This window comes from Suncus etruscus, chromosome 7, assembly GCF_024139225.1.
Source record: "Suncus etruscus isolate mSunEtr1 chromosome 7, mSunEtr1.pri.cur, whole genome shotgun sequence".
Taxonomy (NCBI): Eukaryota; Metazoa; Chordata; class Mammalia; order Eulipotyphla; family Soricidae; genus Suncus; species Suncus etruscus.
Genome location: NC_064854.1, coordinates 54953352 through 54971021, shown reverse-complemented (window position 1 = coordinate 54971021; position 17670 = coordinate 54953352). Strand labels below are relative to the sequence as shown.

General features: G+C 44.9%; 1 protein-coding gene across 1 annotated transcript in view; it reads right to left on the bottom strand.

The window, feature by feature from the left end:
* ACBD6 (acyl-CoA binding domain containing 6) overlaps window positions 1–17670 on the bottom strand; it is an 80996-nt gene that overhangs the window by 6995 nt on the left and 56331 nt on the right. The gene's annotated exons all lie outside the window — the stretch shown is intronic.

The window sequence follows — 17670 nt, the reverse complement described above, 5'->3', positions numbered from 1 at the left end:
AAAAGAGATTAAGAGCAGGCTTTCCCCAAATGGCTCCATAGCACCCCCCTGCCTTCAGGAGGCTGGAACATCTAGGGGGGCAGGAGGATACCTCTGTGCAATTGGGGGACACTGGGTGAGAGCCAGGAGTGTTGCCAGCTGTGGCCCCCAAACCAAAACCAACAAAACAAAAGGCAAACAGTGGTTGCTAGTCACAAGCATGACAGGACCTCTTGCCCCCACTTCCTGATGGTTCTGTGCCTCAGGCCTAATCTCAGGTCTTTGAGTGCTGATGCTGGGGGCTGAAGTAGTCTATGTGGAATGAGAAAGAGAGTTCTGATCCTTTGACAATCAATTCCAATGGACACAGTGAGCTAAGGTCTGTCACTCCCATGCTGAGAGCTGAGGGGAAAGTGGGGGCCAGGGAGACAGGCTGTATGAGAGCACTGGGTTTTGTGGTCTCCCTGTGCTTTACCCGCCTAAGCACCTCACAGGGGGTGCTTCAGCACAGGTATTGGGGAGACAGAGAACAAGCTATTATTCCCCATTATTTTCCAGCCAAACTGCAACCCTCCAGTTCTGCGCTGGTTTGTGTTTTGTATGCTAGTACGTAGAATAACGCAAGATTGAGTCCATAAATGAATCAGATAACTTCACTTGAGCCTTACTCCTGGCAGGAATTGGGGTATAGGGGATTAAACCAGGGTCAGGGATATGAAAGGCAAGCACTCCCCACTTTATACTATTGCCTTGGATCCCAAAATCCATTGTTTTTAACTGTCATCAATGATTAATATTAATCAACCACTCCAGTAGAGTACTGTTATAATTAAGAGAAGTATATAATATATATATTATATTATCTTATATATCATCTTATATTCCTCCTATTTTTTCTCATATGTAAGTTAAATGAAATTTGCATGAAAGCATAAATATGACTCTAAACAGTGTTTTTTTTGATCATCACAAAACAGAAGATAGGAACCCAAACCTTACTAGTTTGTTTTTTTTATATATAAACATACTGTTTTTAAATATATTACAAAGAATAAATGGAATTGACTGTCAAGAATGAGTAAGTGAAAGCTTTTACTCATCTGGTTTACAACTTATATCAGCTAATTTTTCTAAATTTAAGTTGATTAAATTTTTTGGTTGTTTCATTTCAAATGGCCACTCCTGCACAGGACTGTTTGTCATGGTTATTTATGCTTTTCCATTCGGTTTTAGCTAAAAGAAATGCTCAAATTTAATAAATATAGAGTTCTTATAAACAGCAGCAAAAACAATTCCAATAAATTAAAATTGGCCATACATCTGCAGTCCTTGCAAAAAGCTTACACGTGGAGGTAAAGAATACTGCTGAATACTAAACAAAATAACCCACTAACACGAAAAAAATTTTTTAAAAACTGCTGAGCTCCAGGTTACAAAAGCGACACTGCGAGGGAGAAACAGACTTATGCAAAGATACTTCTAGACATTAAAAACACTATGTTCTATGCCTTCACTTTCCTATCCCTGAATATTCTCACATGTATACAGCTGACTAATTAGAAGTTGAATGCGGAGAGAAAGTAAGACCTTTTATATGGCTTGATTAATACCACTTTAATGATGGTTTCCTTCCTAGGCACCTGACCATTAACTTCTGTGCGAGAACAGAGATTATTTTTTACTACAGCACGCAAACATTCCAGACCTGGCCAGGATTAAGAAGCAACAAACACACACCTGAAGTAATGACAACAGGGCCCGAAACCTGAACAGGTCCTGCTGTCCTGATCTGATTTTTTTTTTTGGTCACATCTGGCAGCGCTCAGGAGTTACTCCTGGCAGGCTCGGGGGACCATATGGAATGCCGGGATTCGAACCACTGTCCTCCTGCATGCAAGGCAAATGCTCTACTCCATGCTATCTCTCCAGCCCCTGATCTGATTTCTTATCATTCCCTACTGGGCACACTGAAAATAAAATTCAGGCAGAGTGACACATAGCAGGGAGGGCACTGGCCTTGCATGCAGCTGTCCTGGGGTTCCATTCCCAGCATCCCATGTCGTCCACCGAGTACTACCAGATGTGATCCCAGAGGATAGAGCTGGGAATAAGCTCTGAGCACTGCTGGATATGGGCCCAAAACAAACACAAAACTCTGGGGGCTGGGGAACAATTCAGGGGTCCCTGAGCGCCATATCCTTGAGCCCTGACAGTGAACCACCTGCTCTGTTGACCAAGTACAACTGAGAGTGGTCCCAGGAGGCCCTTCTGTGTCCTCCCAAATTCTTGGTAACAGTGAAGAAGTGAAGAAGTGAAAGCCATTCCAGGGAGAAAGAGGATCTCAGCATGGGGACCAGTGGACCCCATGGCATTTCACTCCTGATCCAGATGAACTGACAATGCTAAGACTTGGAGTTTGGGTGGGCTCGGGAGGGAGGTGGTAAGAGATGTAAGGAATAAGAGGTTGTGAGGTCTTGGGCCCGGAGAGATAGCACAGCGGTGTTTGCCTTGCAAACAGCCGATCCAGGACCAAAGGTGGTTGGTTCGAATCCCGGTGTCCCATATGGTCCCCCGTGCCTGCCAGGAGCTATTTCTGAGCAGACAGCCAGGAGTAATCCTTGAGCAAAGCCGGGTGTGGCCCAAAAACCAAAAAAAAAAAAAAAAAAAAAAGGTTGTGAGGTCTTGAAGGAAGTGAAGGCCAAGGTGGTGCCATCAAGCAATGATGTAGAAATGGGAATGTCTAAATGTCAGGCGGCTGGCAGGGGGTTCTTGCCTGCTGAGTGGCACTAGGGCCCCACCAGCAGGCTCAGGGGTGCTGAGCCTCCCAGTTTGGGAGAATCAAGTCCTTCTGTCTGAAAAAAACTAGCCCTAAAAGCTTGCAAAGAGCCTGAGTAGTATTTTCTTTTCTTTTTAGCTTTTGGGTCACACTCAGCTATGCTCAGGACTGACTCCTGGCTCTGCACTCAGAAATCACTCCAGGCGGGGTCCAGGGGACTTATGGGGATGCTGGATATCAAACCTGGGTCAGACATGTGCAAGGCACACAAGCGTGCATGCGCGCGCACGCACACACACACACACACACACACACACAAAACACCTGAGAAAATCCTATGGAAGATTTACTGGATAAATCTACAAGTAAAATCTAAATGCATTTTCATTTTTGTTCTTGCAGTTGTCATTTTTAATTCTCTAGTTAATAGAGCAAAATTAGGTGCCAAATTTCCATTAGAAAATCACTCCCTCTTCTCTAAAGGAAGTTCTTTTTGCCTTCCCCAGGGAGAAAGAAGGTAAACTTACTCCTCTTTTTTTTTTTTTTTTTTGGTTTTTGGGCCACACCCGGCGTTGCTCAGGGGTTACTCCTGGCTTTCTGCTCAGAAATAGCTCCTGGCAGGTACGGAGGACCATATGGGACACCGGGATTCGAACCAACCACCTTTGGTCCTGGATAGGCTGCTTGCAAGGCAAACGCCGCTGTGCTATCTCTCCGGGCCCTTACTCCTCTTTTTATTGGCTTTAGGCCACTGTAAAAATGTCACTCCTCTCTCTTGACATATTTCTACCTCTAAACCGATTTTAGGTAACTAGACTCTTCTTAGGTAAGGAGGCATTTGGTTTGCTTGGATTTTAGGCCACACCTGGCATTACTTGGGGGAAGCTCCCACCTCTGCTTGGTGGGTCTCAGTGGTTCCAGATTAAACCCAAGCCTGCTGTATGCTCAGCTGGTCACCCAAGTGAGGCTTTTGTGTTGTTTCTGGGTCACCCCTGGCTGTGCTCAGGGCTTACTCCTGGCTGGCTTGAGGGACCATATGTGGTGTTGGGAATCAAACACAGTCAGGTGCATGCAAGCTCTCTGGCTAATAAAATTGGTTTATCATCATCATCATCATTATCATCGTTTTGGGGCCATACCTGGTGATGCTCAGGGTTTACTCCTTGGCTCTGCACTCAGGAATCACTCCTGGCAGAGCTCAGTGGAACTTGTGGGATACTGGAGATTGAACCCATGTTGCCTGTGTGTAAGACAAGTGCCCTACCCACTGTATTATTGCTTCCACCCACAAAATGATATTTTTGAGGTAAATAAGTAGGTAAGGCATTTGTTCTGCATGTAGCTGACACTGGCCTGATTCCTGGCACCATATAGTCCTCTGAGTACCACCGTGGATCACTTGTAAGCCAGGAGTACCAGCAAACCCCTATCCCCTCCCCCAAAGAAGAAAAAGATCAGGTTGGGTTAAGAAGCTCAGGGACACTAGAAATCAGGAACCTGCATGTAGTGATGGCACCATGGGGCCAATTCCAGCAGAACTAATGGCCCTTCCCTATTGTCTGGTTATCACAGCCAGAGATTGAATCCCAAACTTTATTACAAGAGCTGAGTTCATGTTGTTATATGCAACGTGCACTCCGAGATCCAGGCCCTTCTAACTCCCCACAGGCCAAAGTGTCTGTTCTCAAGGCTGGAGCGATAGCATAGCAGGGAGGGCTCTTGCCTTGCACACAGTCAACCCTGATTTGGTTCCTGGCATCCCATAGCGTCCCCTGAGCCTCAACAGGAGTAATAGAGCTGGGAGTAAACACTGAGACTGCCGTGTACAGCCCCAAAACAACAATTATTTTGTCCCGACAAATCTCACCAAAAAGCAATGTGTGAACCCTGAAATATTTATCTCCTAGATTCAAAAAATGTCCATGCCACCTTGCTTCATGCTGAACTTATTCTCTCTGTGCCTTCTCTGAGAATCCCAAGTGCTGTCATTTCCTCCAACAAAGCTTATCAATCTGGAAGGCTCAAAATCACAGGAAACTACTTACTAACCACAACATCCCACTTTGCTGGTTGTGGTTGGCAACTGACCTGGGGACTGAGGACCCGACTAAGACTACTCACATAGACAGTACAGTCATCCCAGAGCACCCACACCAAGCACTAACCCCCAGATGTTTAGTCTCACTGTCCCCGCCCACCCAACCTCCCCCATCTGTTTTTACACTGATGTGCATTCTGGCCGCTCTTAGAAATTCTTCAGGAGACACTTGCCATGAAATGAATAGGAAGCACTAAAATGATCCTTCAAAAGCCTGTCTCCACGAAAGCCTGAAAGGATTCTAGACCTACTCTGAGAGTTAATCTTTGTTTTTATTTTTCCATTTTGGTTATTCTGCTCAGTTGCCTTATTGCTTCTGAGGAGAAATTTTGGGCTGCCCTTTAGAAGAGGCAATGGTGATGCTAAACATCTATTTAGCCAGTTCGATAATAATTTCCAAATGTACTTAATGGGCTATTTAATCAGTAATTAGAAATCAAATTTTGCTACCCTGCAAAAAAGATTGTCAAAATTATGTATGCTCCAACTCAGAGATTTTAAAATTAAAATTTGATTTAATTATAATTAGCATGCCTCAGAGAAAGAGATTTTAAAATTAAAACATTATTTAATTAGTGTCTCTGTAATCTAAACTGAAATTTATTGGTACCCTGCTGACTTTCAGGTAGGGCCTGGTAAAAAGGTCAAAGACTCCAGATGATTCACCAAATCCAAACACATAAACATGGTTCACTACTACCACAATACATACATACATACATACATATATACATACACACACACAGAGACACCAGCAGGAAAAACAATTTCGAGTTTCAGACATAGAAAAAAAGGCAAAAATCACTGTAAGAATGGACACTGTAAGGCTGGACCACTCTGAGCGTCAAAGTTAATGGCCCAGGGTGTGTGTGGGACTCTAGCTGCTTCACTGGGCTGAGGTGGTACCTGGTTCTCTGAAGAGGGCAAATGAACAGGGCCACCCCCCCACCCTACCCCCACCCCCTGCCACCTGCCACAGGCCTTGCAGCCTGATCCGATTGCTCCACAGAGGGGGGACCACAACTCACTCAAGAGTCATTGATTGGATTAACAGCCTAATTCCCAACAGATGAATAGAATACTGATGTCTTGTCAGGCCCCATCACACAAGGAAGACACAATCCACTTCTACAGCTCTCGACTTAACCCTCTACTTACCTGCAAGCACCCAAGCTACCGATTCCATTTCCAGCCCCTCCTCTCATATCCCCCTCCTCCGCCAATTTCTTTCAAATTTGGGTCCTCTAATTCGTAACAAAAGGTGCTTGGCCACCTGCCACACAGTTGCTCTTCTTCAAATGAACTGAAAAGCTTCTTTAAGTCACGAAAAGATCTCTTTTTTCCCTTCTGTTTTTACACCTCTGCATTAATCCTGGATCTAATTCCTGGGTCTTCTAGAGAAAGATTAAATACTTTGCTTTTTGGGGGGAGGGGGGCAAGAAAAACAAAATACAGCTAACAGGGGACAAAATCACATACAGATTCTGAGAGCAAACTATTTTAGTTTTGTTTAGGGCCACACTTGGCTGTGGTTCAGAGTTAATGCCTGGCTCTTAAGTAAGGGATCACTCCTGGCAGTGCTCAGGGGTCTGTATGGGATGCTGAGGATCAAACAGGGTTGGTCTCGGGCAAGGCAAGGGCCCTCCCCACTGTGCTATCTCTCCAGTCCTGAATGGACCAGTATTTTTTGTTTGTTTGTTTTTGAGCCACACCCAGTGATGCGTGGGGTTATCCTAGGTATGCACTCAGAAATTGCTCCTAGCTTGGGGGACCATATGGGATACCAGCAATCGAACCACGGTCAGTCCTAGGTTAGCACGTGCAAAGCAAACACCCTACCATTTGCACCACCGCTCTGGCCTGAATGGACCAGTATTAAGGGAAACTGAGTCCCCAAAAGAAGCTCAAGTTTCTTATTTCCTGTTTCATTTCTCTGTCCTAAGGGAAAGTTAGTGCCCATTAAGCACCAGTGGAGAAAGATCTACGAATCTTTGATGCAGGTTAAAAATGAAGAGCAGGAGAGTCCATTAACCTCACTCAGGGGTCTGGACACCCATGGCAGCATCGAGGTAGCTGTTACATGCGCCCATTCCCAGCTGAGTGAGCAAACCTTACTGTGGCTCTTTTCCTTCTCTCACTTGACCTTGCAACCAGCCAGACGGCCATAAGTGGAACACTGATGGTGGCAGCAAAGCCGTGTACTGCTCTGAGCAAAGCATGGGGGCTCTCCTGTGAAGCTTGCATGAGACGTCTTCATATCCCAAACAAGGAAGCCTCAGCTTAGGTATTTGTTCAGGCCCCATGACTTGCAGGTACTGATCAGGAACCTCAACTAGGTCCCTGGCTCCAAAACCATGTAAGGGCCAGGCGTCTGGTCTGTCTACCTGCAGATTTAGGTAAGGAGAGATGTTTGTTTATTTTAGCACTGACCTTCTTTCCAGTATCTTCTCATTCTTCGAGGAAATTTGTTGCACACATGTATCAGTCCAGAATTTTCCTGCCCTTCTAGATGCTTCCTCAAGTTTTTCCACAGCACCTCTTCAACTTAGCCAGATCAAAACTGGAAATCCCTCCTTGTCTGTGGCTCTCCTGATAACCCTTTGATTTCTGAAACTGTAGTTTATGAGTGGGGTAAACTGCCTTTTCCTTAAGGGTCTGCTTCTGACCCTTTCTGTTTTCTTCTGTTTTTGTTTTGGGGTCATTCCCTGCTTCGTTCAGGGGTCACTTCTGACTCAGAGCTGAGCAATAACTCTTGGAGGTTGAGGAATAACTCTTGGAGCATGGAGCTGACCTCTGTATCTTGCTTGGTCCTCCCCTGCCACTTTCCTGGTCCTTCAGCCCTAGGCAAACACTGTCTGAAGCCACTCAGCACCTATCTGAAATGGGAGTATCTTCCAATTACTGAGTCACCTGAGAAGCTCCAAGGATTTCCCAAACTTCAATTACAAGTCGAACATTCCAACACTGGGGCCAGAATGATAGCACAGCGGTGAGGACACTTGCCTTGTACATGGACAACCTGGATTCTATTCCCACCAACCCCTAGGGTCCCCTGAGCACCATCACGAGTGATTCCTGATCACAGAGCCAGGATTAAGCCTTGAGCACTGCTGGGTGTGGCCCATAAAAAAATAAATAAAGGCCATGGCCTTAAAATCTGATAATACACATGTGGGAAGTTTTAGGTTCATTCAAACACAATGCACTATATAATGAATCTCCATTTTATTCACAGCTCTGTATATTTATTGGTTAGGAGCTAAACCTCCATCTTTTACTGAAATTTAACATGTATCTCCATTACAGCTACTATGCTAAAGAATATTTTAGAAAAATTACAAATACAGGGAAAATGTAATACATTTTAGGGGTAAAATAGACAAAAGGAAAAAAACCCAACTGAAATCAATGAAACTAGATCCCTTCACAGATGACAGGCAGCAGAAGATGTCCTTAACTATGAGCCTCTGGCATGCCTCGATTTTCTTTCCTTCCAAGGAAACCAACATACATGCGTGCTTGCCATGTCAAAGCATCTTTGTGGACACATTAATGGTTCTGAAACGAGGGTTCCTGGAGGAGTCAGCAAGCTGAGAAGCATTGCTCCATTTCACAATTAAGGAAGCTAAAGGACGTTCGGATTACATGCATGACCTCAATGGCAGCGCAAACCCAGGCAGCAGAATGAGAACTTAAACGGCATGTCAGTTCCACAAGGAAATCATCGAAGTGGCCGGGCTCAAGGTACCCCGGCTAATCCCTATTTGTGACCTATATGAGCCTTTCCAGAAACAGCAGCAGGCACAGGACCCAGCCAAGACCCTAGACCTGACGGGCTGACAAAACTAGGTTAAAGACAAGGACTTGGACCATGATGTCCCCCAAATAAGCAGACTGTGGGCTTTAGCAATACATACAGAAATAATTAAATATAAGGGGTTTAGTAGGACTAATCTCCTTTGAATAATCTGGGGCACAAAGCTGGGAGGGGCTCGGCTGGCACCAGGCCTACATAGGACCAGCTGTCGGGGATCAGAGCTGCAGGGATGGACGCCCCAAGGATGAACCTGCTCCCCCCCCAACCCACTCACATAGGGGAGGGGAACAAGATAGTGCCTCCCAAGGGCCAGCAGAACCCCCTGACTTATCACCAGGTTTTGGTTCTGGGAAGGAACACAGAAAACAGGGCTTCAAGGGGCTTGTAAAAAATGGGGCACCCCCCCAGTACCTTACTTGCAGCCATTTAACCCAAGTGGTTTCCAGGTCTCCTGTAGTTATTTTCAATCTCAGCTAACAGCTGCATCCCCAAATATGCACATGAGCAACCTCGAACTTTTTACAAGTAGCTGTATGCAAGCAGCTTTTAGAGCAAGAATCTTATACTCAGGACCATCTCTGGCCAGAAAGATTGTTGGGGGACTCCAGATGCTGGGAAGGTATTCCTAGGGACTTTCAAAGAAAACCATATGGGGATGGAGCCATAGCACAGTGGGAAGGCTGCTGGTCTTGCATGCACCTGACCCAGGTTCCATCCCTGGCATCCCATAGGTCCCCCAAACCCTGCCAGGAGTTGTTCCCAAGAGCAGATCCAGGAGTCAGCCCTGAGGGTTTGTTTTGTCACCCACAACTAGAAAAGAAAACAGTGGAATTAAAGCAACACATGGAGAATTTATTGCAAATAACAAGTGGCTCATATTCCTTCAAGGCATTTGCTTGCATAAAAATCTGAGAACTATTTGTCCTGGTGGGATATGCCCTGTCTGAACCAGGACATTAGGGTGCAATGTGACACAATGGCACCCTCCATTCTGCAGATGTGGGCTGGGAATCAGCAGAGTGTCAGGGCTGGCTCTGAAACACAGACGTGACCTGTGTTGTGTGTCCCACTAAGGCAGGGGTCTCAAACTAGCGGCCCGCGGGCCATTTGCGGCCCTCCGTACAACATTTTGTGGCCTGCGGTCAGCCTTCAAATATCGCAGTATTCGCGATTATTCACTTACAAAAATCACAATAAAAATCACATTAGTAAGAAAAAATCGCATTAAACATTCGCTTACCCCGAGCAGTTCCATTCGGGGTCTGCAAATGTTTAATTCGATTTTTTTGTGATTTTTTTCCCTTACTAATCTGATTGTTTTGTTTTGTTTTGTTTTGTTTTTGGGCCACACCCGGCGTTGCTCAGGGGCTACTCCTGGCTGTCTGCTCAGAAATAGCTCCTGGCAGGTACGGAGGACCATATGGGACACCGGGATTCGAACCAACCACCTTTGGTCCTGGATCAGCTGCTTGCAAGGCAAACGCCGCTGTGCTATCTCTCCAGGCCCCTATGTATTTATTTTTATATTTTTGTTTTTCAGCCAACCCAGTAACGGTCAGGGGTTACTCCTGGCTATGCGCTCAGAAATTGGTCATGGCTTGGGGGACCATATGGGACTCCAGGGGATCAAACCAGCACGGTCTGTCCTAGGCTAATGCGTGCAAGGCAGATGCCTTAAGGCTTGCGCCACCACTCCAGCCCTATTTACTTTTTTTTTTTTTTGGTTTTTGGGTCACACGCAATTGTCTCAGGGGTTACTCCTGGCTCTAAGCTCAGAAATTGCTCCTGGCAGGCATGGGGGACCATATAGGATACAGGGATTCAAGCCACCATCCGTCCTGGATTAGCTGTGTGTAAGGCAAACGCCCTACTGGTGTGCTATCTCTCCAGTCACCTAGTCTAGGAACTTTTTTGGAGGGCCACACCTACTGACACTCAGGGGTTACTCCTGGTCCTGCACTCAGACATTACTCCTGGCAGGCTAAGGGGACCACTGGAATGCCAAGGACTGAACCTAGGTCAGCCACGTGCAAGGCAAACACCCTACCTGCTTTGCTATTGTTCTAGCCCCAAAAACTTAAAAAAAATTTTTTTGGCAGGAAATAGGGCACCACATCGGATAATTCTGATAATTCTGAGAACCAAGCTGGGCACAGCCACAGGAGAGGCAGATGCCATAACCCCTGTCCTGTCTCTGTGACCTATCTGGGAACTTCCTAAAAATGCCAGCTTGATTCCCTGCCCCAGAACATCTGTGTGTGTGTGTGGCGGGGGACACGGCTGGGGTTGGGTAGTACTTGCACGTGAGGAAGCCCTGTAGAAGACCTACAAGTCTATTTTCCACAAAGAAACTTCCTGTCTTTGACACTGAAAGGAGTGAATGAACACCAACCACCAACTACCAGTGAAATGAATCAATGTTGGAAAAAGCTGACTATGAGGTAGTTTTTAAACAAATCCTCTTCTCTTAGAAAAATAATGCATATATGTATTTATTAATGGAAATAAATACACTGGACAAGTAGGTATCTCCTCACATCCCCGTGACAGCCCACCTCTCAGAGGGACCATTACAGGCGGCCACACTGTTTTTATGGTTCTATAACGTCAACTGACATTTATTGGAACTTCACATAAGATTTTCCATCAACGGTCGTGTTGGAAGAGCAATAACCAAGTGTGCTGTGCTGGGCAAATATCTTCTTAGCCGGACACTTTTCAAGGCCACCCAGCGAAGGGGGTCAGTTGGCTTTTACTTTTTTTTTTTTTTTTTACTGCACCGGCTAATGCTCCAAGAGTGTCTTGATGGAATCAAGGAAATTGGATTGCGCCCCCATTTGCTGGGCTAAAACAAGCCTTTTTTTTATTTATCCCATTAGAGGAACACAGGAGAAACCTTTTAAATGTCACTAAAAATTTCCCTGCATTGCAAAACCCCAGTCAAAGGGTTTTAATTTTTCTCGGGGAACTCTTAAGTAATATAGCATGTCAAGGTTTAATCAATCGGAGGTGGGACACTTTGTGTTAAGGGTAATTCTTTTTTTAAAAAAAATACAGGTGCTTTCTCAGGCTTGGGGTCTGCTAGAGAGAGAAAAAAAAGCATGGGTCACCCTGGCAGAGAATGCAACTTCCCAGCAAACAGATACACACATGCTCCATAACAAAAGTCATCCAATATTTCCAACACATGCTAAGGACAATTAAAAAGAAAAACATTTTCTCTCTGCCACAGAGGCAGGCAGTGGGGAGCCCATCGGGAAGGATGGGAAGGAAAATGGGGACATTTGTGGTGGAAAATGTGCACTGGGGAAGGGTAGGGTGTTGCACACTGTATAACTGAAACTCAATCATGAACAACTTTGGAACTGTATCTCATGGTAATTAAAAATAAATTTAAGAACACAACAACAATGCATTCTTTTGAAGGGGCAGGAAAGAAGTTTAGTGGGGAGAGAGTACTTGGTCTGCACATGGCCAATAGTTTGATTCCTGTCATTTCATAGTCTCCTGATTACTGCCTGACTGCAAAGCCTAGAGTGACCCCCAAACCAACCAAACCCCATTTTCTGAGGGGCTGGAGAGTATGTTGGTTGGATGCTCTGCATCTGGCCTGCACTGGTTTGCTCCCTACATAGTCCCCCAAGCATTTGCAGGGGGCAGCTCTGGAGGTCCTGATCAGTACAGGGGTGCCTGGTCACTCTTCATCACCACATCCTCAGGTTTAGTGCTGAGTTACCCACCCACTGTGAGTGGCATCCTGGGACCCCCCCCCCCAAATGACCTTCTGTCTTCCCTCTGGGAAGACAGGGTGGGGTTGATGATAAGCAAGGTCCACACAGACCACATGTGTTTTCAGCTAGCCTCCAATCTCGGTCCCTGAAGCAGTGCCAAGGTGTGCCTGCTGGCTAGAGAAGGTGCCAGGAACGGGATTTGGGGGCAAAAGTCCCCCTACTCGGTCATCGAGCACAGCCACCCTCACAATCTTGGCCAATACTCTTTAATGCACCAAGATGTATGCATCATTTAAAAGCTGCATTCATGGGGCTGGCATGACAGGACAGTGGAGAGGGCATCCCACAGGGTCCCCTGAGCACCACCAGGAGTGATCTGAGTGCAGAGACAGGAGTTAGCCCTGTGCACCATTGGGTGTGACCACAAAACAAAACAAAATGAAACAAAAATAAAAGCTGCATCCTCGGACATAAACCCCAGCGTACCCTTTCATGCCTAAGAACTTAACATGCTTTATGATTGCTCGTTCTGGCCCTTCCACAGAGAATGGAATGAACTATCTCTTTCAGCTGCTGCCAGTAACTCCTCAAACACTAGCAATGAAATTCTAAATAAAAATGCTGTGAAATTCCAGTTACTAACAGTCTGTTAAATCTCCATATTGGTAAAAAAAATAATAACAATAACAACTATGTATGTATATATATTCACTTATTTTTATTTTCGGGTCACACCCAGAAGTGCTCAGGGGCCACTCTTGGCAGTGCTCTGGGATCCTTTGGGATGCTGGGATCAAACCTGGGTTGGCTGAGGGGAAGACAAGCACCCTCCCCACTGTCCTATGATTCCAGCCTACAAGCTAATAGATTCTCTCTTGAGGGCAATGCCTCCAGCATGTGATTTGGAATGTGAGAGAGTTCAGTCCCAGGGCCCAGCAAATCCCAAGGCAGGGGAGGGAGCTGGAGTCAATAAAGCATAAAGTGTAAACCTGGAATTCTGTACCCCAATTTCCAATGCTGTGATGGGATCCATTTTCAAATCCCTGCCTCAACAGGCAAGACAAAGCAGAAGCAGGGGTGGGGGACAAGGGTGGGGTATGGTTTGATGAAGCCAGGGTGTCACTAATCACATCACCATCCCCGGCAGCAACACCAAGACCTCAGCCTGCCAATTAAAAGGGTGCCTCCCACTCATCCACTCGTATCCTTGAACTTAGGGTGCACGGAGAGAGAAGCCTCCACTGGCAAGAGGGGTTTCCATTAGAAGCCCCACAGGCAGGAGAGGCCCCCCCCCCATTTGCTTTTCCGATACTGGTGATTCGCTCAGGGACATAACCCTACAAGGTTGGGGGTATGATTGCCTGGGGGGTGCATTATGCCAACAAAAGAGTAAAAAGATCTGCAAGTCTGTTTCTCTCTTTTGGTGGGAAAGCAACATCTAGTGGTGCTTAGGGGTCTCTCCTAGTGATGCTTAGAGGACCTAGGGGGTGCCTGGGATAAAATTCAGGTCTTCCCTGCAGTACTATCTTGGCCCTTTCCAACACTCTTTCCTTTCCCTTTGGCTCCAAACTTTCCCAATGACACTTGCATCATGCCAATGCAAGCTTCTCTTAGGTCTTTCTCCCAAAATAACTCTGCCCCTTTTGAACAATTAATTGGAATCGACTCTGTCAACCTTTTAAGATAGCCCTGGCACTGTGCTCTGGAAGGTTAAGTCTTTTTTTACCCTTTTCAAAATTCCAATCCCTCCAGAATGTTACTCCTGGAGGAACAACATGCAAATAAGCATGCAGCAACTGTGAAGACTGAGGAATTCCAGAGCAATGGCTTCCTCCCGCCCAAGTGTCAGGGGTACGGATCGGACATCAGCCAGCACCGTGGCAGGCTCAAGACATTGCCCTGAACAGAACCAGGACCTCTGGCCACTGTCAGATAATCTGTCACGATAAAGCCACTTGTACCCAAGCCAGATATTTATTGCTATTGATCTGCCTGGTCCGAGCAAAAGACTTTTGTTCTTCCAGTTCGGGACTTTGACCTCAATTAAGTTATGAATTTCAATCCGATAGACTGTCCCATTTACCCTCCTGCTCTCCCCGACTGGATTAATTAGAATTAGTGAGGCCCCGAGTCACCCCCAAGCTCCTCATGGATCATGCTATTTTAATAATAAATAAAGGGACAGCGCAATGGACAAGAAGTATTTTGAAAGATGGTTCATCAGGCACATCGCTCAGAAGCTGCCAATATCAATTTATCTGGCTTTGGTGACCTAACTTACTTCGTCTTTCTTTCTGTTCTGTTCTCTCTCATTCTCTCTCTCTCTCTCTCTCTCTCTCTCTCTCTCTCTCTCTCTCTCTCTCTCTCCCCTCTCCTCTCTCTCTTTCCCTCCCTCCTTCCTACCCTCTCTCCCTCCTTCTCTCTTTCCCTTTTCTTTCTCTCTCATTTTCTTTCAACAAAATTTATTTTGTCTTATCAACCAACAACCACCACCACAAAAAATTACCAAGTACTACTTTGGTACTTGGTACTACTATTCCTGGGTTTCATGAGGAGTGACCCATCACAACAAGCATCTGTAAGAATGTCAGCTTAAAACTTTCTTTCAGGACTGAAGCAATAAACAGCAAAGCAAGGACACGGCAGGGGCTGTGTGTCCCTGCACACAGCTGACCCAAGTTCAATCTCTGGAATCCCAGAAGGTCCCCAGAGCCTTGTCAGGAGTGATTCCTGAGTGCAGAGTCAGAAGGCTGAAGGCTGTTAGGTGTGACTAAAAATAGAAAAAACTTTATTTCAGAACATCAAGGAGAAAATAAAACACAATATAAGGAAATACAAGTTTTTAGTTAATAATAATGGTAATTTAATGTTACTAATATAGTTAATTTAGATAATACTAATTCTCTATACCAATTAAAATATAGTGAATACAAAAAAATCTGAGAGTCAATGCCACTAAAATGGCAATATATAAGCTTGCAAAGTATAATGTGCAAATTGATTAATTTTAATCCAAGGCTCACTGAGATAGCTAATATACTACTAGCCAACAAGAATTGTAAATCGGGGCCGGGTGGTGGCGCAAGAGGTAAGGTGCCTGCCTTGCCTGCGCTAGCCTTGGACGGACCACAGTTCGATCCCCCGGCGTCCCATATGGTCCCCCAAGCCAGGAGCAACTTCTGAGCGCATAGCCAGGAGTAACCCCTGAGCGTCAACGGGTGTGGCCCAAAAACCAAAAAAAAAAAAAAAAAAAAAAAAGAATTGTAAATCCAGTTCATTGCTACAATAATTGTGATATCAGAATTTGCTAAATCTACTGTTGCAATGTTACAACTTACTACCTAGGTCTAAATAAATAATTTTAAAATGTAATGAAAATTATGCAAGAATGAATATCTAGAATCTGAAATACAATATTTGGTAATTAATATTAAACCTGTAAAAGTTTTGAAACCTGGCCAGAGAGATAGCACAGCGGTAGGGCATTTGTCTTGCAAGCAGCCAAGCCAGGACCAATGGTGGTTCAAAACCCGGCATCCCATATGGTCCCCCCTGCCTGAAATGAGCTATTTCTGAGCACAGAGCCAGTATCCCCTGAGTGCTGCCGGGTGTGACCCAAAAAACAACAACAACAAAAAGTTTTGAAACCTTAGGGGCTGGAGCAATACAGCAGTAGGGTGTTAGCCTTGCATGGAGCCAATCCAGGACGGACCTTGGTTTGACCCCCGAGCCAAAAGCGATTTCTGAGCACATGGCCAGGAGTAACTCCTGAGCGTCACCAGTGTAGCCCAAAAACAAAAATAAAAAAGTTTTGAAACTTTAAAGAACCCCCCAAGCTAGGTACATGAACAATTTGTTATTTTGGACACAGCACAAAATCATTGTGCTCAGGGGTTACTTTGGGGGGACCATATGGGATGCCAGGATTTGAACCACTATCAGTCCTGATTAGGCTTTGTGCAAGGCAGATGCCCTACTGCTGTGCTATTTCTCTGGCCCACAAAACCTTTTGATTCCTTTGTTATTGAAATTCTCTTTTGATTATAGGAAACAAAATAAATAAATTAATTTATTAGGGTCTCTAAGTAAAGCAGCAACTTCAATATCAAAATGACTGCAGTTGGCTGCAATGAGCTCTGAGACAAGAGTGAAAGCCTGATATATAACATATAACATAAAGCCTAACACACACACACACACACACACATGATCTCTAACTCATACATACAGGGATGAATATTCAGCAACACATAAAGAGCCACACCTGGTTGTGATCTCTAACACATACATGTATACACACACATACACACATACACGATAAAAGCAAGCACATCCTTAAAAGCAAAGCACATTCAGAACACTATCCTATTCTCAATGCCAGCTAGAAATTCCAGTAAATGTGGCCACTCCTTAGGATAAAGGGACATACCAGAGCACTATGAACCAGTGATTTATCAAAAGCCTTTGTGAAAAAAAAAATGTTAGGGTTCTTATCAAGTAATCTTACAGAAAAAGGGACAGGTAGACATGCAATGGATGGTGGCAATGAAAAATGAAACACCCACATTTAAAAGGTCAAGTTATCAGATGTAATAATCTCCCTCCTCTCCCCCCACCACTTGGTCCTGTGGATTATGTCAAACTAAGATGTCGATCATTTCCGAGAAGGATTTGAAACGTCCCCAAGGGAAGGAAGGGCTGAAGCTCATGCATTTTCCTCTGGACCCTAAACAGGATGTTATCTCAGATGGGAGCAAAGTGGTGGGGAGAAAGGACTCAGGATAGTTCAGGACTAAAGAAATAATTGGTGATTATGGCTATTTTCATAGTGATTCACTCAGCAAAAAAAAAAAAAAAAAAAAAGTCATGTGACGAAATGGATTGTGTTTCTGGCTAAAAGTGCCTGTTTTCACACCTGACTTTCATTAAGTTGCATATTCTTAAGTGGAATTAGGGCAATTCTCTAGCAAATTATACAGGTGATTTAACACATTAGCCTGGATTTTTCTAAGGACCCCTAAATTAGGGTCACATTCAGACACCAATGACAGTTGGTGAAAGGACAATATAGAAGTAAAGCAAGAAAATCAAGCGGCTTTTGGGCTTCCTTTACAGTTGAAACAGCTGAGATGTAGAAAATTGTTTAGCCTCCAGCTGGTACAAACAAAAAATTAAAGACTGTAGAGAGATTTTAAAGTACTCAACATGATCCGGAAAGAAAAAAAAAAAAAAACCAACTCTAATAACAAAGACGATACATTCACACACA